The sequence below is a fragment of the Macaca mulatta genome, chromosome 10 (genome assembly GCF_049350105.2).
Source record: "Macaca mulatta isolate MMU2019108-1 chromosome 10, T2T-MMU8v2.0, whole genome shotgun sequence".
Lineage (NCBI taxonomy): Eukaryota > Metazoa > Chordata > Mammalia > Primates > Cercopithecidae > Macaca > Macaca mulatta.
In genome coordinates, this window is record NC_133415.1 from 78,098,599 (window position 1) to 78,111,219 (window position 12,621).

The 12,621-nt window shown below is 44.1% G+C and overlaps 1 long non-coding RNA gene and 1 other non-coding gene across 2 annotated transcripts in view; one reads left to right on the top strand and one right to left on the bottom strand.

The window, feature by feature from the left end:
- The first annotated feature begins 7,141 nt into the window (after positions 1–7,141).
- LOC144332042 (uncharacterized) overlaps positions 7,142–12,621 on the top strand; it is a 112,208-nt gene continuing 106,728 nt past the window's right edge. Inside the window, exon 1 of the long non-coding RNA XR_013399747.1 lies at positions 7,142–7,460. This is a non-coding gene — a long non-coding RNA (uncharacterized LOC144332042). The remainder of the gene's footprint in view (positions 7,461–12,621) is intronic.
- LOC114670698 (U1 spliceosomal RNA) lies at positions 7,307–7,468 on the bottom strand. Its single transcript, XR_003720393.2, has one exon. It is a non-coding gene; the product is annotated as a U1 spliceosomal RNA (small nuclear RNA).

Here is a 12,621-nt window from a genome sequence, read left to right on the forward strand (position 1 = left end):
TGAGTCCAGTTAAGTAGTTTGTGTTTTTCTTTGAATTTGTCCATTTCATCTATGTTTTCTTATTTGTTGGCATACATTTGCTCAAAATATTGCCCTGTAGTCATCTCGCTTGACCTATTAGTAGCCTATGATACAGCTGAACATTCTCTCCACCTTGAAATCCTTTTCTTACCTAGTTCCTGAAACACTGCACTCACCTGTGTCTCCGAGCTCTTCATCTCAGGTTCTTTTGTTGGCTCCTCATTCCCCCAATCTCTAAACATCAGAGTGTCCCAAGCCTCAGCACTGGACTTCTTCTCTTCTCTATCCATTCTTCCTTCTTGGTGCTCTCATCCAATCTCTTGATTTTAAGTGTCATCATTAATTGGGTGACATCTTCAAGATTTATAACTCCAATTCCAATTTATCTTCTGAATTCTGGCTCAACTATGCAATTGCCTATCTGACACCTATAATTAGATGTTGCATATCCATTTCAGACCTCACCTGTCCAACACTAAACTTTTGATATTTCCATGTGAATGTGCTGCTCCCTTAGGCTTCCTCATCCCAGTAAATGGTGTCTCCATAATTTCAGGCACTTAGCCACAAACCTTGGAGTCATTCTTAACTCCTCTGTCCTCTCATATCCAATAGCTAATCTTTTTAAGAATCTTGTAGACTCAGCCTTTAAAATATGCCCAGAATCTGACCACTAATTTCCACCTCCATTGACTACCACCACCACCACTGCCACAAGTCATCATCGACCCTCACCTACACAATGAATGGCCTCCTCATTGGTCTCCCTACTTCTGTCCTTGTCTCTTTACAACCCATCCTCCATATGATATCTAAACAGAGTACACTAACATCTTTAGTCATGTCATTCCTCTACTGAAAATGTCCTCAACAGCTCTCGTGTCACTCATGAGACAGAGTCCTTACAGTGGCTACCGACCCTTTACAATTTGGCTCTCAGTATGTCTCTCATGTCTCTTGCTTTCCCCCTCATGCACTCTTCTCCAGCAACACTGGCCTCTGTGCTGCTCCTCAGACATGCAAAGCATTCTTCTGCCTCAGGTCCTTTGCACTTACTGTGACCTCATACAGGGCCAGAGAGTCTCATGCTCCCTCCCTCCCTCTCTACTTCAGGAATTTGCTTCAATTCCACTTTTCAGTGTGGTCTTCTGGGATTTTCTCCCTCTCCCTTTGCCAGCATGCTCTATCCTTTCTTCTGTTCCATTGTTCTCCAAAGTACTTACCACAACCAGTAGAACACCACGTATGTTTTGCTTGTTTGTTTCCTATCTCTCCCACTAGAATCTAAGCTCCATGAGGGGAGGAGTCTTCACCTGCTTCATTGTGTACTCTATTCCAAGCACCTAGAACAGTACCTGGCTCATAGTGGCTGTTATGATGGTTCCCATATCTGGTTGTGCTTCTTTCATTCATTCAACAGTATGCATATTGCATGTGCATGAATGAATAATGCACAACCAGGTATGGAAACCACTATTAGGGAGGGCATTCAAACAGCATGAGAGTGGGAGATCTACTCTTGGGGCCAAAATTATGATATTGTGTGATTTGGGGAAAGGTGTACTGAATGTCTACTATGTGCATGACACTGTGGGAGACAAAACAAAACATTGACTGGACCCTGATCCTTTCGATCAATTCAATTTGACAAGTGAGCTCCTGCAGAGAGTCTGACATTGTGCAAGTTGTTGGGATTCAGGGACAATTAGGACACACAGTAACTGCCCTCAGTGAGCCTGTCAAGAATTCAAAGAAGTGAACACATTATTATAATACAGGATTATGAGTGCTTCTTTGGAGGAAAATAGAAAATACAAAATTGGGCCACTGAAGATTTCAAAGGTTGGCAGGGGCCCTCAAGGCTTCCACTGGAGATGATTTTGAGCTGGGTCTTAAGTAAATATATGTCAGAGAAACTTATTATTTCATAGGATGATGAGTAACATTAGAGACAAAACAGTAGTTACAAGGCAGTGTGCCACCCATCTTTGAGTTACCTCATACCAGCTTGAGAGAGCTGATTGCTAAATTTTCAGAAATTTCAAAAGTTGATTAACAGCATGTTGATAGCTTGAACTTGGCTGTGGTGGGAGAATACAGCACATAAACCAGCTGCATATATATCAGGATTTCCCTGCCTGCACCTACCCGATGGGGCTGTTTGCTAAACATTTACCAGCGCACCCCTGGGCACAGGACAGATGTGTTCCCATGGTTTATGCCATGGGATGGTCATAGGAGCTGTCAGTTAGGGACAATACACCTAGGCGATGGAATCTGAGCTGGGCCTTCCTGGTGGGCAAGACTTGAACATCCCAAAGTGAAGATACTGGGTGGAATAGCATCCCCCCCAAATTCATGTTAATCTGGACCCTCAGAATGTGATCTCATGTTAGAAATAGAGTCTTTGCAGAGATGACTAGTTAAGGTGAGGTTATATTGAATCAGGACCTTAAATTCAACAACTGGTGTTTTTATACGAAGAGGGAGATTTGGATACAGAGACACAGAGGAAACCCAGGAAAGAATGTCATGGGAAGAGGGACACATGGAGAGATGTAGCGATTAGCTTGGTACAAAACCAATTGCCACTACTTTTAATGGCAACAACCGCAATTGGTTTTGCACCAACCTAATACAAGCCAAGGAATGCAGAGGATTGCTGTCAACCATCCAAAACTGGGAAGAAGCGAGGAAGGATGCTTCCCTGTAGGATTCAGAGGGAACACAGTCCTGCTGAAACTTCGATTCTTGATTTCAGACTTCTAGCTTCAGAACTGTGAGAGAATAAGTTTTAAGCCACCAAGTTTGTGGTAGTTTGTTACTGCAGCCCAAGGAAACCGACACAGAATTGGATGAATAAGGAAAAAGAGGTGGGGATATAGAAGGGATGCCTAAAGCATGGGGAAGAATAAGAACCGATGCCTTGTATTGAGGGCTTCTATAAGCCTCCTCTGTTCTAAGATGTGCTTCCTGCATCTTAAACGTCATTTCTGTGAATCCTTAAAATACTCCTATGAGGCAGATAAAAACAGCAAAATTAAGAGAATTTAAGCAGACTGGGCATGGTGGCTCATACCTGTAATCCCAGCACTTTGGGAGCCGAGACGGGTAGATAACCTGAGGTCAGGAGTTTGAGACCAACCTGGCCAACATGGTGGAACCCTGTCTCTGCAAAAAAAAAAAAAAAAAAAAAAAAAAAAAAAAAAAAAAAGTAGCTGGGTATGGCAGTGGGTGCCTGTAATCCCAGCTACTTGGGAGGCTGAACTTGAACTTGGGAGGCAGAGGTTGCAGTGAGCTGAGATTGTGCCATTGCACTTCAGCCTGGGCAACAAGAGCAACACTCCATCTAAAAAAAAAAAAAAAACAGAGAGAGAAGTCCAGCAATTTGCTCAAGGTAACGCAGCTATTTATGACAGAACTCTGATTTGAAACAGCCTTGTTGGCTTTTAATGCTCACATTCCTTCCTCTATGAGCTGGCTGATGTTCTCTCCCAGGTGGGCAAGAACCTGGCTGATGTTCTCTGCCTGGCTGATGTTCTCTCCCAGGTGGGCAAGAACCATCTCAACAATCTCAAGTGATGGAGATGAAAATGAGATATTAAAATCTTCAATATCTACATCAAGGAAGAAGGACAATGAGATTTTAGGGCCCAAGTAGAGTTCAGTATCTTTCACATTGCAAAGATCACCTCAGCCTGGTAGAAAGATTCGGAAGTCATTAAAGAATAACACTTCAAGTAATCACAGACATGCTAAGAAAAATTCTACAGGGGAACTGAGACCCTTTGTATTGGAGGAAACCCACCATCCTGTTAAGAAGACATAGAGCAGCTGAAGCATATGTTGATTAAAATCTTTTTTCCCCCCAAATGGTGCCTTTTATGCGGCATCGCAGTCAAACATCAGTTAAGGGAATAAAGATCTGGCTACTAGAACAGCAGGCCACAGTGAGACAACATTGTGCACATTTGTACACGTAAGACAAACTTCGACTGTGAAAATGTTTCCAACAGAGTTAAAAGGGAAGAATCACATCAAGCAACTGTGGTGAGTGTTGCACTGCATTCAGGATATATTTAATGGATAAAAAGCCAATGGCTAGCCAGGCGAAGTGGTGCATGCCTATATATAGTACCAGCTACTCAGGAGGCTGAGGCAGAATGATGGCTTGGCCCAGGAGTTCAAGGTTGTAGCGCAGTAAGCTATGATCTCTTTTAACCGTTAGGATTGCATTTGAATTTGTATATGGATAAAGGTGATCAATCAATTATGTGATATAAGGGAACATTCCTAACATAGGTGCACTGGTTAAATGGAAGGAGCATGTAGTTATAAGTTTCCGAATTCCTCACCTTACCTTCTTTGCAAATACGTAGTCTACATATGGGATACGATTTTTCTCATCTGACTACTAAATTTATTGAAAGTCTAACATTAAAAATAATGACATTTTACCTATTTTTTTAACCATGGTGGTTAGAATGTTTTAATGTTTTAATGTTTTAATCTGTGATTCTAACTCTCTGGGGTGTGAAGTTGGCTTAGCAACAAGAATTGGCCCATATCTCACTGGAGTGTTCAACAGAGAGATCAAAAACACATAGCCTGAGTGGCCGTCACTGAAGTGAGTTACGTTTGGCTCTTACTGGTTGGTTGTTTTAAACATTTGAATTCAAATGCCTTTAGTTGAAGTTTGACCACACTCTGTCTCCACCACTCTTTATGGTCTCACGTCCAGCCCAGTACCCATAGTTTATCATCTAGGTGGCCCTCGAAAGCATTTTCTTCTGCTATCGTTGAAGGGAATGTTGTGTCGGACTATTTTTCCCACACTTGCAAAAATATTTCTGTTATTTTAATTCCTACAGAAGGCGAATTAGTTATTCATACTTCAGGGTGAAACAGTTTAGTCGGATTGCTGTTCTCTTCAAGTCTGAAGTCCAGCTGGGAGAACCCTGGAGTTTTTCTGGTAGGGAGTGTGTATCCTTGAAGCTTAAATGACCAAGGGAAAAGGGTAAGCTGAGAGGGACCAGGTAGAAGGAAACTTCGGGCAGTCAGAGCACCAGGCCAGGGAAGAGGGAGTCCCCACTGATGACCTGATGAGTATCATGGCCATGAGAAAATTCCTTCCCAGCATTTCATAGACAATTTATATACTTTTCCACATCCCCAATTCTGAGACAGATTAGTTGAGAAAATGGAAGAAAGGTATTGCAATTCTGTGAGAATTAAAGCTTAAAAATCAGCAGAGGCCTCAGTGGTATGAGGGATTCATTGAGGGATCCATTGAAGGCAAGATCAGCTGACGCAGCAGTTGAAGGTTGAGGTCAGCATTTCTGAGAGCAAGGAGGGGAGCACATGTAGAGCAGGTGCCATGGGCTGATCAGTCTGCCTTGCTTATAATTAATACCATGTTACTAGTGTGTGTTCCTGGCCCTATCTGCTGCTAATTGGGAGGCATTCTTGCAAATAAAATAAATATTAAGAACTTTACACTTTTTAGGTCAGGTGTGGTGGCTCACGCCCATATTCCAAGCACTTTGGGAGGCTGAGGCAGGTGGAGCACCTGAGGCCGGGAGTTTGAGACCAGCCTGGCCAATATGGTGAAACCCCGTCTCTACTAAAAGTATAAAAATTAGCTGGGCATGATGGCGGGTGCCTGTAGTCCCAGCCACTCAGGAGGCCAAGGCAGGAGAATCACTTGAATACGGGAGGCAGAGGTTGCAGTAGGCCAAGATTGTGCCACTGCACTCCAGCCTGGGTGACAGAAAAAGACTCCATCTCAAAAAACAAAAAAAGAGAGAAAGTTTTAAAAATAAAATTAAAAAAAGAACTTTGCACTTTTTATAGCACACTTTACACAGACCCGAAGAGTGATGTTCCAAGAAATAACAACTTTTGGAAGCAAAAAAATCTATAAATTGTTGATTTTGAATTGTGATTTCTATGTAATTCTGTTAACTTTGCTGGGCTAGATTTGAATGTTAGATTACTCAAAAACTATTTAGTAATGTTTGCTAGCCTTTGACAAGGTTTGGATATTTGCTTATAGTTCCTTCTAAATACTACTAGACAGAATATTTCTTATTTATTAAAATATGTTAAATCTAGCAGGCACGGTGGCTCATGCCTGTAATCTCAGCACTTTGGGAGGGCAAGGCAAGTGGATCACTGGAGGTCAGGAGTTCGAGACCAGCCTGGTCAACATGGTGAAACCCTGTCTCTACTAAAAATACAAAAATTAGCCGGGTGTGGTAGGGGGCATCTGTAATCCCAGCTACTTGGGAGGCTGAGGCATGAGAATCGCTTGAATCTGGGAGGTGGAGGTTGCAGTGAGCCGAGATCATGCCACTGCACTACAGCCTGGGCTATAGAGCCAGACTCAGTCTCAAAACAAACAAACAAACAAAAATGTTAAATCCATAATAATGAGTAAATAACTTCTGATTTCTCATTTCCAAGTTCTAAGTATTAATATTTATTGAGAATTTGAAAACACTACAAAGAATGAGAATATAAAAAGGTGAGAAAGAGTCTGTTTTGAAACTTTGCCTCAGGCCAATCTTGTTCCTGGAGGAAAAATATTGGTCTCCAGGAGGCAAGGGTTTCTACCAGGAAGCAAAGTTATTGAGTAAATGTCACAGGCTAAAGAAGCCACAGGGATTTGCTCTTGTTTGTCTATCCCCCGTGTTCTCAATTTCATCTAGAAACATCACTTGACTTTTGCCTTGGCTGACAAATCAGCTCATGTACCTAAGGAAGCTTAACTGAACGTGGCAACCCGAGCTGCTGTTTTGGTCATGGAATCAGATGTCTTTTGCTATTCTGAGACCCAAAGAGCCCAGCCTGAAATAACAGTATCTGCGGCTTCCCATGTGTCAACTGCATGTTTTCCAGCCCAGACCAGTTCCGGTGGAACAAGATGTGATCAACCATATCAGGTTCTCCAAGTGCAGTGATTGCTCTTTTGAGAAGAAACTATTCCTTATCACCATTGTGATGAATTGTGAGACAAGTGTCTCTGCATCTGATGCCCTCTCATCCTGAGAGGCTGGCAAGCAAAGACAGAGCAGGAATGAAATTTATCAGACACATGTTTCACTTCTCACTTCAACCCAGATCAAAATGGAAGCCTCCTTGGTTGCTTATCAAAGCCCATAAGCCAACAATATTGAGGTGTTTGCAAGCAATAACAGAGTCGGAAAAGAGCTCGTGCTTCTTATACTTCAGGGAGTATAGTAGACAATGATTGGCCTCTGTTCTACTCCCTTTTTAAAAAAAACAGGGAATAGTGAGAACATAGTTCCCACTGCCACAAATTATGCAATTGAGTTTCCCACATTTGGGGAAATCACAGGGTCAGCACGTCTGGAGTGCAATGGATAAACCTCACCCTGGGAAAACCGCCTTCATGATCATGGTATCTCCCCTGCCAGGTAAGGATCCGTTCCACTTACGTTTTATGTGTGAGGCCAGGGGAGGGAAAAATTAAAATTAAAATTTCCTTCTAGTCTAAAAGGACCACTCATTTTGATATAACAAACATGTGTTGATTGTCATATCATGTATATAATTAGATATAGATGTGCATGCAAAGTTTAGATCCTGTAGATGCGGATGATGTAGGTGGAGTGAATGATGTCAATGTAGTTGACATAGATATTGTAGATGCTGTCGAGGTAGCCGTCAATTACGTAGATGCCAATGTAGAGTGGATGGTGTAGATATATACACAGATATAGATAGAGTAGATGCAAATATAGATGCAGATGTGCATGGTATAACTGTAAATATAGATGCAGATGAGGAAGGTGATGTAGATTAGGGTTTCTCAACCTCAGCACTATTGATATTTTAGGCTGAATATATCTTTGTTGTCAAAGACTATCCTGTGCATTGCAGGATTTAGCAGCATCCCTGGGATTTAGCAGCATCCCTGGCCTAGATGCTGAGGGCATTTCTCCCCCCAACCCTGAGCTGTAACAATAAGAAGTCTTTCTGGAAGTTGCCAAATGTCCCTGGGCAAAGCTGCCCCAGTTGAGAACCACTGGTACAGATGGTGTGGATCAAAATGTTGGTGTAGATATTGATGTAATGTAAGCATAGGTATAGGTGATGCAGATAGTAAAGATGAAAATGGGGCTGGAGATGATAAAGTTGTGAACACAGATGTAGGTGGAGTATGTGTAAATATAGAGGCAAATGATGTTATAAGATATAGCCTATAGATAAATGATATAGCTGTAAACATAGACGTAGATGACATATTTGATATAAATAAGATAGATGCTGTAAACTTTATGATCTGGGCAGAAAAATACAGGTGCTAATAATGCAAATGGCATTTCTTTGACCGCTCTTTTGTTTTGTTTTGTTTTGAGATGAAGTCTCGCTCTGTCACCCAGGCTTGAGTGCAGTGGCGCGATCTCAGCTCACTGCAACCGCTGCCTCCCGGGTTCAAGCAATTCTCCTGCCTCAGCCTCCCGAGTAGCTGGGATTACAGGTGTGTGCCACCATGCCTGGCTAATTTTTGTATTTTTAGTAGAGATAGGGTTTCACCATGTTGGCCAGGCTGGTCTGGCGTGAGCCACTGCACCCAGCCTGACCCCACTTTTGGAAAAATGTCCAGACTGTGGATAAGCAGTGTCCTGTTAGAAATAGTTTAAGCATGGTGTACCCTGGAGACTGAGTGGCTACCCAGGTGACCTATTAAGGTCCTTTTTGATGAAACCACCTGATCCTGAGCTATCACAATTTCTATTAAAGACTGATACTCAGGGTGAAAAAGAAAAAAAAATGAATGATGAAAACCAGCAAGACATGAGACTCAAATATATCCCTTCATTAATATAAGATCACATGGCAAACCCCAGATGGTCTTTCAATTCCTTCAATAAATCTTAGTAGGATGTTCATACACCAGACAAAACTAAGTAAGTGTTTCTGCTTTCACCAACGACCCAGCCTCTCACAGACACCCCCAAGTTGCAACTCACAGCTAGCTGACCCACAGTTTAAGCAAATTCTATCCATAGTGCTGAAGGAACCCGACCTATGTCCCAGAGAAGAGAAACGTTCTATTCTCCCAAAGTCATGGTTCTCTACCAATCCCAGACTCGACACATTTAGCAAATTGTAAACCTCTCCAAATCATTTTTTAGGACCTGTTGAAAGTGCATTGGCTGTGAACTGTGGCATTTCCAAATATCCAGGACATTTACTGAATGGAAGGACATGAGAGTGAGTCAATCGGTCAGCATTTGTTCAGTTATGCCAGGGCTGTGGTCAGGGTCTGTGGGCTGCTGATGAGTTTTCTGGTAGGGCTGAAAGAAGATTAAACCCGAGTGACTCTGTAACACGGGTGGAGAGTTACTGAGCAGCAAATAGTGAGATAAGCAACCTGTACCAATTAGAAATCTGGTTTTGTGGATACTGGAGGATGTGCACCTCCCGATTGATTCTGGGAAGAGTTTTTTTTTTTTTTTTTTTTTGAGACAGAGTTTGTTGCCCAGGCTGAAGTGCGATGGTACGATATTGGCTTACTGTAACATCCGCCTCCCAAGTTCAAGCGATTCTCCTGCCTCAGCCTCCAGAGTAGCTGGGATCAGGCATGCACCACCAAGCCAGGCTAATTTTGTGTTTTTAGTAGAGACAGATTTTCTTCATGTTGATCAGGCTGGTCTCGAACTCCTGACCTCAGGTGATCCATCCACCTCAGCCTCCCAACGTGCTGGGATTACAGGTGTGAGCTACCATGCCTGGATGATTCTGGGAAGATTTATGCTGCACTTTGAATGAGTGATGAACAGGAAGTTTGTCCACAGTCTGGAGGATGAGAGTGGACACAGTACAGCAGATGCTTTGGGTGCCCTGCCCATGCCCCCTCGGGCCTTAGCATTTTGTGGCACAGCACCTGACTTATAACAGCCGGCATCTGCCTCTTTGCCCGAGGGCTTTGTCTGGTGACCAGAGCTTGCTTTGCCCATTCACACAGCAAGCTGGAAGCGCTGGGAAATTAGTGCCCTCCCAGTCTCAGCCTTCAACCAAAGACGGATGGGGACCGGTGTTTAAATACCCCAGCTGCCTTACTCCTTGTACAGGATAACCTTGAGGCTTCCAGTCTGCGCTGGCTCCAGTAGGATTAAGTTCCAGGTGCCCACAGTGGTAAGTTGCTTGATAACGTACCTTTTACTGCTTTTTTTTCCCCTCTCCTGTCTCAGTTCCTTGCTTTCCCACTCAAATAAACTCCTTGCACTTGAATTTGTGCCTGAGAGTCTATTTCTGGGGAGAACCTAAGACACACAGGCCGTGGATAGATTCTCTGAAGGTCCTTCTGGCTCCTTATTTTCTATCTTGTAATCCATTAAGGCAATCAGAAAGCAGAGAAGGCAGGATCTGCCAAACTTTCTTACCTCAGCCCAGAAAATTCAAGGGCATCTTTTCCTGGCAACAAAGAAAACTCTGTGCCTTTGGGAGCAGCTGCCACAGTGTCAGCTCTGGCTTCATGTTACTTAACCACACACATCAACACCTCCTCTTGTGGAATTTGAGAGGCATCAGAAGTACACTGAAAGAACAATGGCAGAATCCTGGCTGTCACCTCAACACATCTCTCATGTTCCAGTTCATCTCTGTCCCAGTCTGATACGTGGCAGCATGACATACTTTAAAGTGCGCGTCTAATCACTAATGGAACCCTTGGAGAAGAAGTTTCAATGCCCCTGGAAGCTAATGTGCTGCACACTAAGCATCTGAGCAAAAGTCAAGTGGACAGATGGATCTTTAGTTTTCCCCCAGATATTGGGCCAGAAGGAGGCAATCAGTGAACTAGTGAGACAGAAGAAATTCTTTCCCCTGGTCGGGCGCGGTGGCTCACGCCTGTAATCCCAGCACTTTGGGAGGCCGAGGCGGGCGGATCACAAGGTCAGGAGATCGAGACCACGGTGAAACCCCGTCTCTACTAAAAATACAAAAAATTAGCCGGGCGCGGTTGTGGGCGCCTGTAGTCCCAGCTACTCGGGAGGCTGAGGCAGGAGAATGGCGTGAACCCGGGAGGCGGAGCTTGCAGTGAGCCGAGATCGCGCCACTGCACTCCAGCCTGGGCGACAGAGCGAGACTCCGTCTCAAAAAAAAAAAAAAAAAAAAAAAAAGAAATTCTTTCCCCTTCAGTGAGGTGAAAGCCTTTGCAAACTCAGCACTTAGAACAGTGCTTTTTGTGGGGGGTGTAACTCATTTGAGGAGTGACAGGAAATGCCTCCATATTTTGTAGAAATAAAGTAACTGCCCTGCACAGTGGCTCATGCCTCTAATCCTAGAATTTTGGGAGGCCGAGGTAGGAGAATTGCTTGAGCCCAGGAGTCCAAGACCAGGCTGGGCAACATCACAAGAGCTCGTCTCTACGGGAAATTAAAAAAATAAAAAACTAGCCAAGCATAATGGCTCATGCCTGTAGTCCCAGGTACTCAGGAGGCTGAGGCTGGAGGATTGCTTGTTCCCAGGAGGCCAGAGGCTGCAGTGAGCCATGATAATGCCACTGCACTCCAGCCTGGGTGACAGAGTGAGACCCTGTCTCAAGAAAAACAAAGCAAAGACAAAACTGTTGGTGATGTCTATATGCTCACAGAAGTCCAAATGGGGAGGTGAAATAGTCATTTGCGGTTGTGGGGGTTACTTAGCATCCTAATGCCCTTCCCTCTGTGATGTGATCATGAAGGCCGGCAGGATCTACTTCTTACTATAGAAAGGAGCCAAGCCAGATGCCCTTTCCCTGGTCCCTGGTCACTAGAGGACAGTCATATTATCTAGCCTTGGCCAATCAAATGCTCCCACCCAGGATGAAGGGGTGGCCGGCCTGCCCCTCCTCACCTGTGGGTGTATCTCGTCAGGTGGGACAAGAGACGGAGAAAAGAAATAAGACACAGAGCCAAAGTATACAGAAAGGACAGTGGGCCCAGGGGACTGGTGCTCAGCATATGGAGGACCTGCACCGGCACTGGTCTCTGAGTTCCCTCAGGTTTTATTGATTACTCTTTCCACTATCTCAGCAAGAGGAATGTGATAGGAGAGCAGGGTGATAATAGGGAGAAGGTCAGCAAGAAAACATGTGAGCAAAGGAATCTGTCACAAATAAGTTCAAGGGGAGGTCCTATGCCTGGATGTGCATGTAAGCCAGATTTATGCTTTTCTCCCCGCAAACATCTCAGTGGAGTAAAGAATAACAGCAGCATTGCTGCCAACATGTCTCGCCTCCCGCCACAGGGCGGCTTTTCTCCTATCTCAGAACAGAACAAATGTACAATCGGGTTTTATACCGAGACATTCAGTTTCCAGGGGCAGGCAGGAGACTGTGGCCTTCCTCTATCTCAACTGCAAGAGGCTTTCCTCTTTCACTAATCCTTCTCAGCACAGACCCTTCACGGGTGTCAGGCTGGGGGACAGTCAGGTCTTTCCCATCCCACGAGGCCATATTTCAGACTATCACATGGGGGGAAACCTTGGACAATATCTGGCTTTCCAGGGCAGAGGTCCCTGCGGCTTTCCGCAGTGCATTGTACCCCTGGTTTACTGAGACTGGAGAATGGCAATGACTTTTACCAA